The sequence below is a fragment of the Caretta caretta genome, chromosome 17 (assembly GCF_965140235.1).
Source record: "Caretta caretta isolate rCarCar2 chromosome 17, rCarCar1.hap1, whole genome shotgun sequence".
NCBI lineage: Eukaryota > Metazoa > Chordata > Testudines > Cheloniidae > Caretta > Caretta caretta.
The window spans coordinates 16,815,489-16,829,265 of NC_134222.1; the positions used below are offsets into that span (position 1 = coordinate 16,815,489).

Here is a 13,777-nt window from a genome sequence, read left to right on the forward strand (position 1 = left end):
AAGAAAACAAAGATGTCAAAAAGCCTAACTCAGTCCTCTCGCACTAACAGCTGTAAATCTACAGACTTCACTGGGACTGAAACTCATCACCCCAGAGCTAGATGAAATCCAGAATAAGGAACTTCCTTTACTGGACTCAGGCAAGTAGAAGGGTGACTTCCCGCACCACTTCTGTACCAGGTGAGGAGCGGGAGAGCAGCAGATGGTGCCAGGCAGCGAGACAACTTGAAAAACCATCAGATCACACCTAGAGATTGCTTATCTGAAACCCCAGATATGTAAGTAAATTAGGGAATGTCTAGAAAGATGCAATTAGGTTTATTTCTGTTTATTTCTAATTGGCTTGTAGACTCCTCTGTGCTAACTCCAAATGCTTTTTGTTTTGCTTGTAACCTTTCCGCTGGACCTCAAGAAGGTTATTCTTGATGTTTAAATTTTGTAAGTGGGTTTTCTAAATCTATCAAAAGCCTAAGTTCCAGATTTCTTTCTTTTTGTTTTTAATTAAATTTACCTTTTTTAAGAACAGGATTGGATTTTTGGTGTCCTAAGAGGTTTGTGCATGTTGTTAAATTAGCTGGTGGCAAGAGCTGATTTCCTTTGTTTTTCTTTCTCAGCTCTTCCCCGGAGGGTGAGGGTTTAAAGGGCTTGAGAGTACCCCACAGAAAGGAATTCCCAAGTGCACTTTTCTGGTTTCAAAGGGGTTTTTTGAATGTTAGTGGTGGCAGCATCTACCCATCCAAGGTCAGAGAGAAACTGTAACCTTGGGAGCTTTATACAAGCCTGGAGTGGCCAGTATTAATTTTTAGAATCCTTGTGGGCCCCCACCTTCTGCACTCGAAGTGCCAGAGTGGGGAATCAGCCTTGACAGCATAGATGGTAAAGCTCCCTTTGAAGTCAACAGGAGTGCTGAATTTAATCCACTGTGCTGTGACTTGCCCAGTATCACTCAGCAAGTCAGTTGCAGGATTAGAACCCACAAGGGTTTTGATCTTCACCCTGTGCCACCTTCACTAATGGAAGAGGTTCAGATTGTTCCAGGAAGCAGTCAGACTTGTGAGCGCTTACCTGAAACGACCTGCAAACCTTGCTCAGGTTCCCCGCTCACTACCACTCAGCCTCTACTGTTCCCTTCAGCTTTCTCAAAAGTAATGGGCATGACAGGTCAGGTGCCAACTTCTGGAAAGTCCAAAGAACATAAAAGCCCCCAAACCAAGATGCCCCCGGCTTTGCCAGAGGCGTAGCTGAGCAATAAAAACAAAACCAGCAAAGGTGCTCTAGTTGAATTCTGCTAGGGCTAAAAGAAAAGGAGTACTTGTGGCACCTTAGAGACTAACCAATTTATTTGAGCATGAGCTTTCGTGAGCTACAGCTCACTTCATCGGATGCATACCGTGGAAACTGCAGCAGACTTTATATATACACAGAGAATATGAAACAATACCTCCTCCCAGGTGGGAGAAGGTATTGTGTATATATAAAGTCTGCTGCAGTTTCCACAGTATGCATCCGATGAAGTGAGCTGTAGCTCACGAAAGCTCATGCTCAAATAAATTGGTTAGTCTCTAAGGTGCCACAAGTACTCCTTTTCTTTTTGCGAATACAGACTAACACGGCTGTTACTCTGAAACCTGCTAGGGCTAAATGCACTCCCTGTAGAACGTAACGTTTCTGCTAAAACAACCAGCACGGAAATAGTTCTGAGCACTGACACTTATGTGATCATCAGGCTTCTGAGCCAACAGACAGCCTTTGCAATAAATGAAGCTCACGCGCCTCTGAGAGCTATTGTGTCAGTCTGTCTGCAGACTCAGGAAGAGAGCACTGCATCTGGCACACGTGGATCAAAAAAAAAAAATTAGGGTCCAATCTTGCAAAATTTTGCTACTGAGCATAATCCAATCAAAGTCATTGAGACAACTCACTATAGTAAACTCTATGGACCAGCCGGAGAAGGGGTATCATACAATCGGACCCTATTCTTCATGTTAAGTTTTTAGATGACTAGGCCCTTCAATTCTGCAGAACCTGATAGGACCAACAGAGGAATGCAGTAAGTGTCTAGCACAATGACCCATGATAGCTCAGCCCATTTCCTTGAAGCTGTGAATACACTTCTGCTCCTGGGCTGTTTTCCATTCTGGTTTTCAACCCTGCTCTGAAATTTGCCCATCCTCACATGTTTTCTCTTTAAAAGGTTTTTATAAGTGCTTTACATTACTTTCAAGCCCATGTCTCTCCCATTCTAGTAATAGGTGTCACATTAAAGGAATACTGACAAGTAGGCTATCTCCAAGAACTAGCTTTTCTGTTAAAATTTTTTGGCAAAACAAGATTTTCAAGCTTTTTATTACATATTTCAAATACAAAGAGGAGGTTGGGGTGGGGGGATGTTATTTGTTTAATTACCTTCAAACATTTACCAGCTGGAAAACAAAACTATCAGCACTGGATTTGTGCATGAGAACCTTGAAGTGAAACTGACTATAAACAGAAAATAAAACCAACCATTCTAGTTTAATGGCCCACAAGTGCAAGAAAGTAAATGAATACTATAAATCAGGAACAACAAATTACGCTGTAAAGATTCTTTCAGTTTTAATGATCGACATGTATCTATCTATTTATATTTATATAATCTTGACAGGGATGTTTAATAAAGTGGAAATAAAAAGCACAATTTATATTCCTGTTTCAGACCTGGATTCAGTAAAACACCTAATCACATTCTTAAGTTCTTTGTTGTATCATGGGCCTTAGACACTGGCTTTACTGAAGTGTCTGGATTCATGGATGATCAAAGCAGTTTTATTACAGTATATATCCAAGTCCATCCCTATAAAGCTTCAGCACTGCATGCTTTGCACTTCTGCAGGGCTTGTCAACTAGGGACCAAAATGAAGTTTACATTAAGCCTCACAACATCTCTGTGAGGTAGCTATTATAACCCCCTTTTTACAGATGGGGAAACTGAGGCACAAAATGGACTACAGACTTGCCTAAGTTCACACACACACACAAGTCAAAGGCAGAGTTGGAAACAAATTCTGGAATTCCATCTGCCAATACACCCGCACACACTAACTCCTGCTGGCCGCATATATTCGTAACAACTGACTTGTCTATGAAAGATGAAACAATCATTGGAATCTTTCCTGTAGCTGATGCTGTGTCCCCCAGGAGAGAGGAGAGCTTAGCAGGACTTTATTCAGCCTCAGTTTTAGATCCCTGCTTGATCAACCTGTGGCAGCAGAACTACAGAACTCTCAGTCCCACAATCTAATTACCATAGTCTAAATGCAGCAAATAATTAGGAGAGTTTGAAAGGAAGCAGACTCCTGGACAGGGCTAGCAGAGCAATCTCACAGGCAGGGCTATTATTATTTGTTCGGACTGGGTGAATGGTTCCATAAAACAGTTCCTCATTTTTCACCATGCCTGTACCGAGGGAGTGCATTACATCATCTGCGCTATTTGTATATAAAATAATTATCTGAACCAGCACAAGCATAAAGTGAGTGACCGTGCTGATCACATGATGAAAAGACAGCCCTTCCTCGTCCTATTCCCCCGACTGTTTGTCATCTACAATTTGAGACGCAAACTTCATAGCAGGGACTGTGTCTTTCTAAGATTTCCAAAAAGCCGCGAGCAGACTTTGGGGCTCTGTAAAATATTAACCAGGAGAGGCATATAGGCTCACAATAGCCAAACTAAACCCAATCTTTGCTGTTTCAAATTTAGAAAAACAGGGTGGATAAGGCAATATCTTTTATTAGACCAACTTCTGTTGGTGAGAGAGATGAGCTTAAACAGACCACTTCTTGAGACCCGAAGAAAAGCTCTGTGTAAGCTCAAGAAAGCTTGTCTCTCTCACCAACAGAAGTTGGCTCAATAAAAGACATTACCTCACCCACCTCATGTCTCTAACATCCTGGGACCAAACACAGCTACAACAACACTGCACCCAGTTTCAAATTTGACAGCCTCAACCCTTAATTATCAGCACGATTCTAGGAACATCAGAACAGCCAGACAAGTGGTCCCTCTAATCCAGTATCCAAGCCACTGATGCTTTAGAGGCAGGTGCAGAAAAGCCTGCAGTAGGCAATTACGGGATAAACTGCCCTCATGGAATGTTTCCTCCTGACCCTCAAGAGTTACAGGTTGGCTTACTCCCTTGAAGCATGAAGGTTTCTACCAATTTCATTTAAAAAAAAAACTATTTACCACTGTAACTCTGGATAGTCTTGTTCTCTATGACACTACTCCAGAGATGTCTGGGAGTCCATCCACAGTGTGGAGATGACCTGAAGGGGCCAGCAGTATGGGGAAGTGGCTGGGTACAAAAGGCCAGCCTTCTGGATGCCTGTCGCCAGAGCACAGGGAAAGTCAACATCGTTCCCATGCTCTGAGCTTGCCCTCTACTAGGGTGACTAGATGTCCCGATATTATAGGGGCAGTCCCGATATTTGGGGCTTTGTCTTATATAGGTGCCTTCTACCTCCCACCCCCATCCCGATTTTTCACTCTTGCTATCTGGCCACCCTACTCTCTACTAGGAGGGTGTTGTGACAGGATTGTCTGGTGAGTTTGAGACACTGATCACCCCCCCGTTGGAACTCCATGCCCTTTGCCACTAAGCCTGGAGTCACAAAATCTAATGGTTTGCCTGCTCCTACTTTCTGATAAGATCCCATGGAGCTCCCAGGGTGTGGCACCTGCAGTAACCTGCAGCATCTTTAAAATAGCCCATTCATTGCTGAGCTTCCCCTCTGTCTGCTGCCATCTAGCTACATTTTACTGAGGCCAGTGGGACACCAGACTCAGGATGCCAGCAACCGAGGAGAGAAACAAAGGGATAAAATGCAGGGGAGTCAGAGGTAGAGACGTGAGAGAAATCTTTGCCTCGTGACAAAGCTGCCAAGCACAACTGGGGAGTGGAGGAAAAAATGACAGCATTTCTGCTCACTTGGAAGGCAGATCTCTCACAGGGGGAAAACAATGAGCAACATCTGCACTACTGTTCACTTACAAAGTTAAGTGACAGACCCAGGGTCACAGTGCGAGTCCGAGGCACAGCCAAGAACAGAACCCAGGAGACCTGCTTTAACTAATTTCCCTCCCCATAGACAGAAAGGTGGCCTGGGTCTTTTGCCCTGTATCGTTTGGAAAGCAAGTGGATTGTATGGCCAGCTCTGAGCCACCAGGCCCCAGAACTGTTTTTCTTGAGGGGTTTGGGTCCTCTTAAATGTTTAGGCCATTCTTGCTTGCTAATTAATTGCTTTGAGGCTGCCTGACATACTTGGCATGTTAGGCAAGATTCGTGTCCTGTGATGGACTGTACATCACGTACCCCCAACCCTATTTTCAGATGCCAGCACTTCAAGGGGATAACACGTTCCACTCCAGCAAGGATTGAAAAGGTGAAAAGGTTTTAATTTGATGCACTAGATCCTTAGCCTAACTGTCTGGCTCCCGTTAAAACCCTAACAAGAGACATGTTGCTAAACTGCAAGGACTGCTCCATGCAGAAGACCGCCTTTTGGACATTCCAGCCGGGAGGAAGGGTAAGAAAGAAGTTTCCAAGTAGTTACAGGAGCAAGGGATCATTCTGAAAGCGCTCAACGTTGGAGCAGCAGGTACAGGACAGATGCACATTGTGGATACTAACAGGGGTACCCTTGACTGAAGCCCTCATTAGGCAGACTGTGGCAGCATATGCTGAATGGAAGCCACATGTCTACTCACTCAGCGCCCTTTGATTTCTCACAGCACATCAGAGCTGCTGCTATTTTATATTTCCCAGATATTGTCGTCATAAAATTTAAATCAAGGGGGAAGAGAGAGCTTGTTCCCAGGGGGAGAAAACAGAACAAGAATTTAGCAGGAAAACGGTACACCATAAACGTTATCCATGTGTTTCCTGTACCCAACAGAACCCCGCGCTAATCCTATTATTCCCCAGCTATGTGCCATGCACACTGGTCGCCAGAAGGAACAGAAATTCAACAGCAGTGCTGTGTTGCCATGGAGATCTAGAGAAAGCCAGCTAATTGATAAAATGGAGCCTCATTAGATAAAAAAGAGAGAGAGAGATAGATACCACTTTCTCCCCACGGAGCTGAAGTGAGAAAGCACATATTACATTTACTGAAAGGCTTCACAATAAGGGCTTTTTTCCCAGTCTCTATTTTAAATCCCAGAGGCTTTGTTTGTTTCCCCCTTGGTAAATTGGACAGGTGTTTACCAAATAAAATATCAACTTACCCCAATGAAGAGCGTGTCTCAGACTTAACCCAGTACATGACCCCCCTCTCCCCATACCTGCTACCCACCCACCTTCCCGGAAAGCTCCTTGTAGTGGACTATGCAAGTTGTGGTGGTGACACCATTCCATTGCCATGGAATCTACTATTTACAGTCATCTCATGGTTAGCATCCAGAGGCTGGGAACCTTAACTAGGATCTATTCTCCTCCTCACGCCACATGACCTCGATCAAATCACCTTTGTGTTTCTCAGGGTTCTTAACTATAAAATAGGAGTCATGACAGCTACCTCAGGTGGGGCTCGATTCGTGTTTGGAAAGCAATTGGATGTCCTCCTGTAGAAGAGGACTCTGGGGGAGGGCAAAGTACCATGGTTATTCCATCCAAATCTCAGCATACTGCACACCTGCAGAAGGGCAGCTGCTAGGAAACTGCCAACGTGCACCGCATGGCAAAACAGAGCCTAGAATTTGCTATACTAGGGTCCATCTAGTCCAATGCCCTGTTTCCAACAGTTGCCAACATAGAATAGCCTCAGGGTTGCTATAAAGAACCTCGCCAATTAGCCAATGCTATATGCGGGGGAAGCAAAAATCATTCCTCCTCCAGTTCACACCCCTATGCAGGAGAGCTCATGATCTTCCATCACAGCCTTAGCTCACGTGGCTACAAACATGGGGCTAAATCCTCGGGGTGCTGAGTACCTGCAATACTCAGCGGTTCTCACTGTTCAGCCCATTGTCAGGGAGACGGATTGGTGCTTCTCCAGCTTCACACTAATGAGTTACAGCTGAAACCAAGCGAAGGAGGAATGTGTCAGCTGGAAAGCCCGGATGCTGGCCAAGGGGTCTGCTGTTTAGAAGAGGAATAATGTACGTCTGAGCTGCCACAAGCGTTAGGCAAGAGCCTGAGCGACATTCCCATCCATTAGTGCTCTCTGCACGCCTGCCTCTCTGCTTGGGTTAGTGCCTAAGTGATGACGTGGGATCTACGGTCTGGTGTCAGCTGGGATGTCATACACTGGACTCCTTTCAAATCCCTGTTTCTGGTCCAATTCCATGTAAAAACTGGCACTGCTCATTTGTGATGGGCAACACATAGATGCTTTCATGCTTAGAAGGGCCCCCACCCCTCACTAAGGGTGTGGGGTACTGAACAGTACCATTAGCCGTAGAATCAAATACCCCTGGGGTTTGTCTGATAGCGCGTCAGCTCTTTCATTTCTTGTGTTAGAATTACTCCGTAGAATCCCTTTGGTCTGGAGGTGAAATGGGGCAGCAGCCACGATACGGCAGTGAACTCTGCATTCAGCAAGTCATGGTCAGCTACAGCCCATGTCACCTGCAGGTGGAGTTGCCCCTCTAAGAAGCTGGGGTTGAGGGTGTCCCTCCGCAGCAGCCGAGATATGTCCCTGGATATTTAGAGAAGAGGCAGCCTCTCTACCCGGTGAGATTCCTGCAGCTGCTCTACTCCGAAGAGCCAGAGCCAGGACAGACAGAGATGTAGCTTTGTCCTCTGTAGAGCAGCGACTCCGGCAGCAAAACCCGTGCTATGAGAGCTGGGTACAAATCTCTGGAGAAACAGTTTATTGGCCAAAAACCGAAGCTTTGGGTCAACCACAACTACTGGTGAATTTGGGCTGAATTCGGTGACCAGTTTCAGCCACTAAAAAGGTGTCGGGGAGGAATTTTTCAAAAATGGTTTGTTTTGACCTTTTTGAAACTAACAACATTTTGACTTTTTGTTTTGAAACAACGTTTCATTTAGAAACGTAGCGAGGTTTAGTTTCTAAAAAATAAAGAGTAAAAAACACCCCCCAAATGAAACCAAACCACCAAAAAAGAACCGGAACAAATTCATTTCAGTTTGAACACAGCAATGGAGCAGCTGTTTTCTGCAGGGAGATTTGGCATGTCTCTTTCAAAGTGCCGGATGAGGTGGGAGGAAAGGGGGCCTCAAGTCACAAGAGCCGGTCAAGCATTCACGTGCTAGAGGGAGAAGCGCTTTGCAGGGTATGGCTGAACGGCCTGGAAGTGCATCCTGGGAGGAAGAGACCATCAAGAAGATTTATATCTGACTTGGGGGAAAGACTGAAAGTTCTCCAAGTGCAGAGCTGAAAACTCTGGGACTGTGCTTGCCCATCTTGTGGGAATACAGACAGTGTCTGGCATAGACAAGGGCTGTGCCTCTGGCACCTCCGAAATCAGCTTCCTCTTCTGTCTCCTGGAATAGCTTCCGTGCTTTATACACTAAGTTCTGGCTAAAGCTTTGATGCAACAGGAAAATGGGCTTCAGTTACTCTGGACGGGGAGGAATGACGACAAAGTGGCCTGATATGAGGGAGGAGTGAAGGAAAGAGAGTGAGGAAGAATGAGAATTCTCATCAAGTGCTGACCCTGGCTTTTGGCTCACGAGCTGAATGCTACAAGTTCCCTACTCAAACAGATTTCTGTCTTTACACAGCCTGTCCCATGGGATCTTCAATGGCCATACAGAGCAAACAAAGACCTCCATTTTTGAAAGGTCTCACCCACAAGTTCACTCATAGGAAACCAACTACACAATGGGCGGGATGGGCATTCTTGGTACTAGCAGAAGAGGGAGCTGCTAGGGATGGAATGAGTTTTGGCCACGCCACGTGGTTTGCTTTGATTAGCCTGTTCCTTTGGACTGTTTGCCAGGCAATCAGAGGATGTTCTCGACAGAAGCAGTTTCATAAAATGGTTTCTCTCTCTCCAATGCATACTGCACAGAAACCGAACAAGCATTTATCTGATGGAGTTTTGATCTTTTATGAACAACGGGGATGGTTTGGACATGGATCGCTGCCATTTTTCATTCCATAACAATCATCCCATTCTGCACTGTGCAAAGCTGAACAGCATCACAGTCTAAAGAAAAATAACAATAAACCCACCTTTGTATATAACTCCAGGGTAATTTACAAACAAAGTCAGTAAACAACAGTTGAAACAGGCCCTTTTAAATATAAAGTGGGCATGATCTCCACAAAGCATGATGTACAGGAAGCTATATGTCACACTGTTTTTTTTCATCTCTTCCAATGAGGATACACTCAGCATGTACATTTTCTTCATGCTAGATGGTCCTTGGGCCTACTGTGCAGCTTCCAGCTACATCAGACACCACTGCAATAGTGGACACAAACATATTTTACCAGCAGTAACGTGGTATCTTTGGGATCTGAACCCCAGATACATAGGGATAAGTTTGTCTGACCAGGGAGGCACGTAACAAACCAGCAGCTGTGGGTATGTGTGCCATTGCCATCTATGGGACAGAATCTGAAATCTTCAAGCATGTATCATAGTATCTATATTGCTAAAAGCAGACAGAGATTTTCCTTTAGTTCAAGAGATTGGGGCCTATGCTGTGGAAGCAGAAGGCTCTGAGTTCTATCCCTGCTGCTAATATGAAGGTTTGAGTGGCCATAGTCCATAGAAAGGATTTAGTTTAAGATTTCTTTGAGCACTGTTAATACTGATTAGATTATTACCTAAGAATTAATACCACCTACTGTACTTGCTATCACTTTAAACTAAGATTAGCACAGTATTTCAGACCTTTAATCTTTATGGTTAAAGAACATTAGGCGGGCTGGTTTATCAGCATCCTTATTAGATTAAGAGATATTGAGAGATTGTGGATAGATAGTGAAATAGCACAGATTTTTCTTATGCTTCAGGCCTGTATGTTTTTAAATACCAAGAAGCTTGCATTTTTGGCATATTTTGTTGAACAAAAGCAGATACAGAGACTTTGGCAGCCTGGGGAGATAGAAAGGTGAGTGGCAAGCAGATGCTGCATAGGACAATCTCCTTTTTCATTTGAGGATTATTAACTCACAGCACCACAATGGATTTACTCAGCAGGATGTCATGTTCGTTGATTCTTACATAAAGGTTATTTGCTGTGACGACCAAAAAACCTCATTTATAAAATGCTTTCCCCTTCCTAATGAACACATGGAAAGGTTCAGCAGTTTAGTTCAGATTTAAAATGCATTTAGGGGAGGCCCATGATTTTCAAGAGTCAGGAGGGATTTTGAGATGCCTGAAAGGGGCCTGATTTTCAGAGGATGAATGCTCAATGTTTTCTGAAAATTACGCTCCTTTGGGGTGTCTCAAGTGGAGCAGCTAAAAATTGAAGCATCCTCCAAAAAAAAAAAAAAAAAAGACCCCCAAAACCCACCAGTGGTCACTTTGGAAAATTGTGGTCAGCATATTTAAATTAATTCCATTTTTATAAACCTCAAGACACATTTGGATTAAGGATTTGTTTACAAGGAGAAATTGGCCAGCATAGCTATAGTGGAATAATTTTCCACTAGTGCTATTCCAGAGTAACTCCCACGTGGACACTCAATTACAGGATAAAAGTGACTGTATTTGGAGTAATTATTCAGGAATAAAATAACTTATTCCAGAATTGTGCCTACATGGGAAGTTATTCTGGCATAGTTTATTCCAGTGGTTCTCAAACTTTTTTCCCAAGGGCCACTTGAAAATTGCGGAACACTTAATGATCTTTCCAAATGTTTTTTGTACCATTAGCTAACTATTGTAAAGCGCTTTGGATAAAAGTGCTATATAAAAAAAAACCTTAATAATAATAAACGTTTTTTTGTTCTACATATAAAAGCACACAACTCATATTTTAATATCAGTAGTTTTACCTTTCTAATGCGATGGATGTGCCTGCTCTCCTCCACCGCAGCAGCCCCCGAGCTGGGGCTGGGAAGGAGAGGGGTCTCTGCCCCGTCACAGCAGCCATGGAGCCAAGGCTGGGAAGAAAGGCCGTTTCTCCCCGGCGGCCACAGCTCTGGAGCTGGGTAAAGTCGCCTCTTTCTCTGGCCACCGCAGCCCTGCACGTCCCAAATTCCCCCAAATCCCTCTTCTCACCCCATTGCCCCTCCCACCTACCCCCTCTTCACCCCAAGGCCACCACCTCACCTTACATGTGCGTCTTCACCAGGGTCCAGGCACCTAATTAGTGGAGTCATGCCTGTGTGGCTCCACTTACTAGGCGGGTGGCCCTTCATTCTCTCGTGTGCAGCCGCCCAGATGCGCACCTTAGAGCAGAGTTGGGCAAACTACGGCCCGCGAGCCACATCCAGCCCGCAGGACCATTGTGCCCAGCCCCTGAGCTCCTCGCCCCCAACCCCTCCCCTGCAGCCTTAGCTCACTGTGTCGCCGGGCGCCATGCTCTGGGCAGTGGGGCTGCGAGCTCCTGGGGCTGCACAGCTGCAGAGCCTGACCTGACCCGGTGCTCTGTGCTGCACAGCATGGTTGCCTGTCCTGGTGCAGCTGCGCCGCCAGCCACCGGTGCTCCAGGCAGTGCGGTAAGGGGGCAGGGAGTGGGGGAGGGGGCTGGATAGAGGGCAGGGGAGTTCGGGGGGTGGTCAGGGGCCAGGGGTGTGGATAGAGGTCAGGGTGGTCAGAGGGCAGGGAACAGGGGGGTTGAATGGGGGCAGAGGTTCCGAGAGCAGTCAGGGAGCAGGGGGGGTGGATGGGGCAGGGGTCCGGGGGGGCATTCAGGAATGAGAGGAGGGGTTGGATGGGGTGGCAGGGGGCAGTCAGGGGTGGGGGTTCTGGGGGCGGTCAGGGAGAAGAGGTGGTTGGATGGGGCAGGGGTCCCAGCGGGGCAGTCCGGGGGGGGGTGGGGGTTGGATGGGGACCGTGGGGTACAGTTAGGGGCGGGAGGTCCGGGGGTGGTAAGGGGACAGAGAGCAGGGGGGTGGATGGGGTAGGAGTCTCACAGGGGCCATCAGGGAACAGTGGGGTTGGATGGGGCAGGATTCCTGAGGGGGCTATCAGGAGGTGAGAAGCAGCGGGGTTGGATAGGGGATGGGGGCCAGGCCACGCCTGGCTGTTTGGAGAGGCACAGACTCCCCTAACCGGCCCTCCATACAATTTCTGAAACCCGATATGGCCTTCAGGCCAAAAAGTTTGCTCGCCCCTGCCTTAGAGGGAACTATCCATGGACCACGTGAATGGAGCTCACGGAGTTTGAGAACCTCTGGTTTATTCCAGTATAACTATGCCAATGTCCCCACGTAGACAAGCCGTTAGTTACAATTTTGGGTAAGATTCATGATTTTTTTCCATTTTTGCAAACTGGGTCGCACCCAGCCCATGCTATCGCAGTGAAAACACTTCTGAATATAATGGACAGTGTTAAAGAATGAGTTGGGGGCACAGTGCTGCAGGATCCCACATGACAGACATCTGAGCGATAACAACAACTGGTGGGGATACACTTACAGTAATTGTCAGATAACGATCCTGTGAAGTCCATTTAACTAAACCAAACCATTAACTGAGTAAAGCAAATATGCATCGAGTTACCAAAGACCTGTTGTGTGTGCAAAATACATTTCATACTCTCAGGATCCACAGATTAATTCTACCATGTGCTTGTTGCTTTTGAACCTGCCATGACACTAAAGTCCTAAAAGCTCTGAAAGTTCCATAACACAAACAAGGTCACGGTTCTGCATCAGTTCAGTCAAAAAATCCAGTGCGTGCGTGCGTGCGTGCGTGCGCGCGCACGCACGCACACACACAGAGTTGTCTACATTGAGGGATTTTCCAGGCCACAAGAGTTTCGTAAACTGCAAGCAGGGTTTAGGATGGCTGGTATTAAGGAAATGAAGACAACTACCCTCATTAAACTGATCTGACAAAAGAGAGATGACTAGTGGCCTTCAAGGAGACATTTACAAATGATTTCCCAGCCAGAGAGTTGAGGCATATGAGCACTGAGAGTACCGGTCTCATGAGCTTCTTAATGGAAAATGTTTGTGTTCAGTAACAAGTAACAGCAGACAGAGCAAGTGAATGCTGTCTGGGTTTTATATGAATTACAGAAGGAGCCATGCTGCAAACTTTTGAACTGGATCTGGATTTGCAATAAGTGTTTGGATCAGCGATTTTCGTTTGGGCCCGAGTTTAGTTTAGTTTTCTTGTGTAAAACTGACACAAACAGAAAATAACTTTGCAGTCATTCCTGAACAGAGTTAACTGAAAGACTTGAGTATCAAACAGCACCACTGTGGCATATTTATCTACACAAAAGATCATTCAGTTTATTCTCTCACACACACAATTAATCAGAGATTCCTTTAATGCAACTAGCTCAAACATTCCCACTCTCACCGAAATCAGCAAAAAGCAAAGTGACAAATTCGAATAAGAAAATCAGGCTATAACTGGAACTCCAGATCCCAGTCTATCAATCGAATTCTTACTGCAGTATTATTATTAGTTTGTGGTAGCACCTGAGATGTGCTACGTGCTCGGCAACACCCAGAATTTTGACACTGACTGGACATACGAGGCATCCTAAGGGGCTGCATCTCAAATCTGTATAATCCAGCATATGTACTAAGTGTTCATGACCTTATTAGTCACACAAACGTATCTCCTCTTGATGATAAATGGAAATTACCCGAGCCCTAAAAATCTGGGAAGAAGGGATGGCCTAGAC

The 13,777-nt window shown here is 45.7% G+C and overlaps 1 protein-coding gene across 2 annotated transcripts in view; it reads right to left on the reverse strand.

The window, feature by feature from the left end:
• CLIP2 (CAP-Gly domain containing linker protein 2) overlaps positions 1-13,777 on the reverse strand; it is a 123,882-nt gene that overhangs the window by 68,244 nt on the left and 41,861 nt on the right. The window lies entirely within an intron of this gene.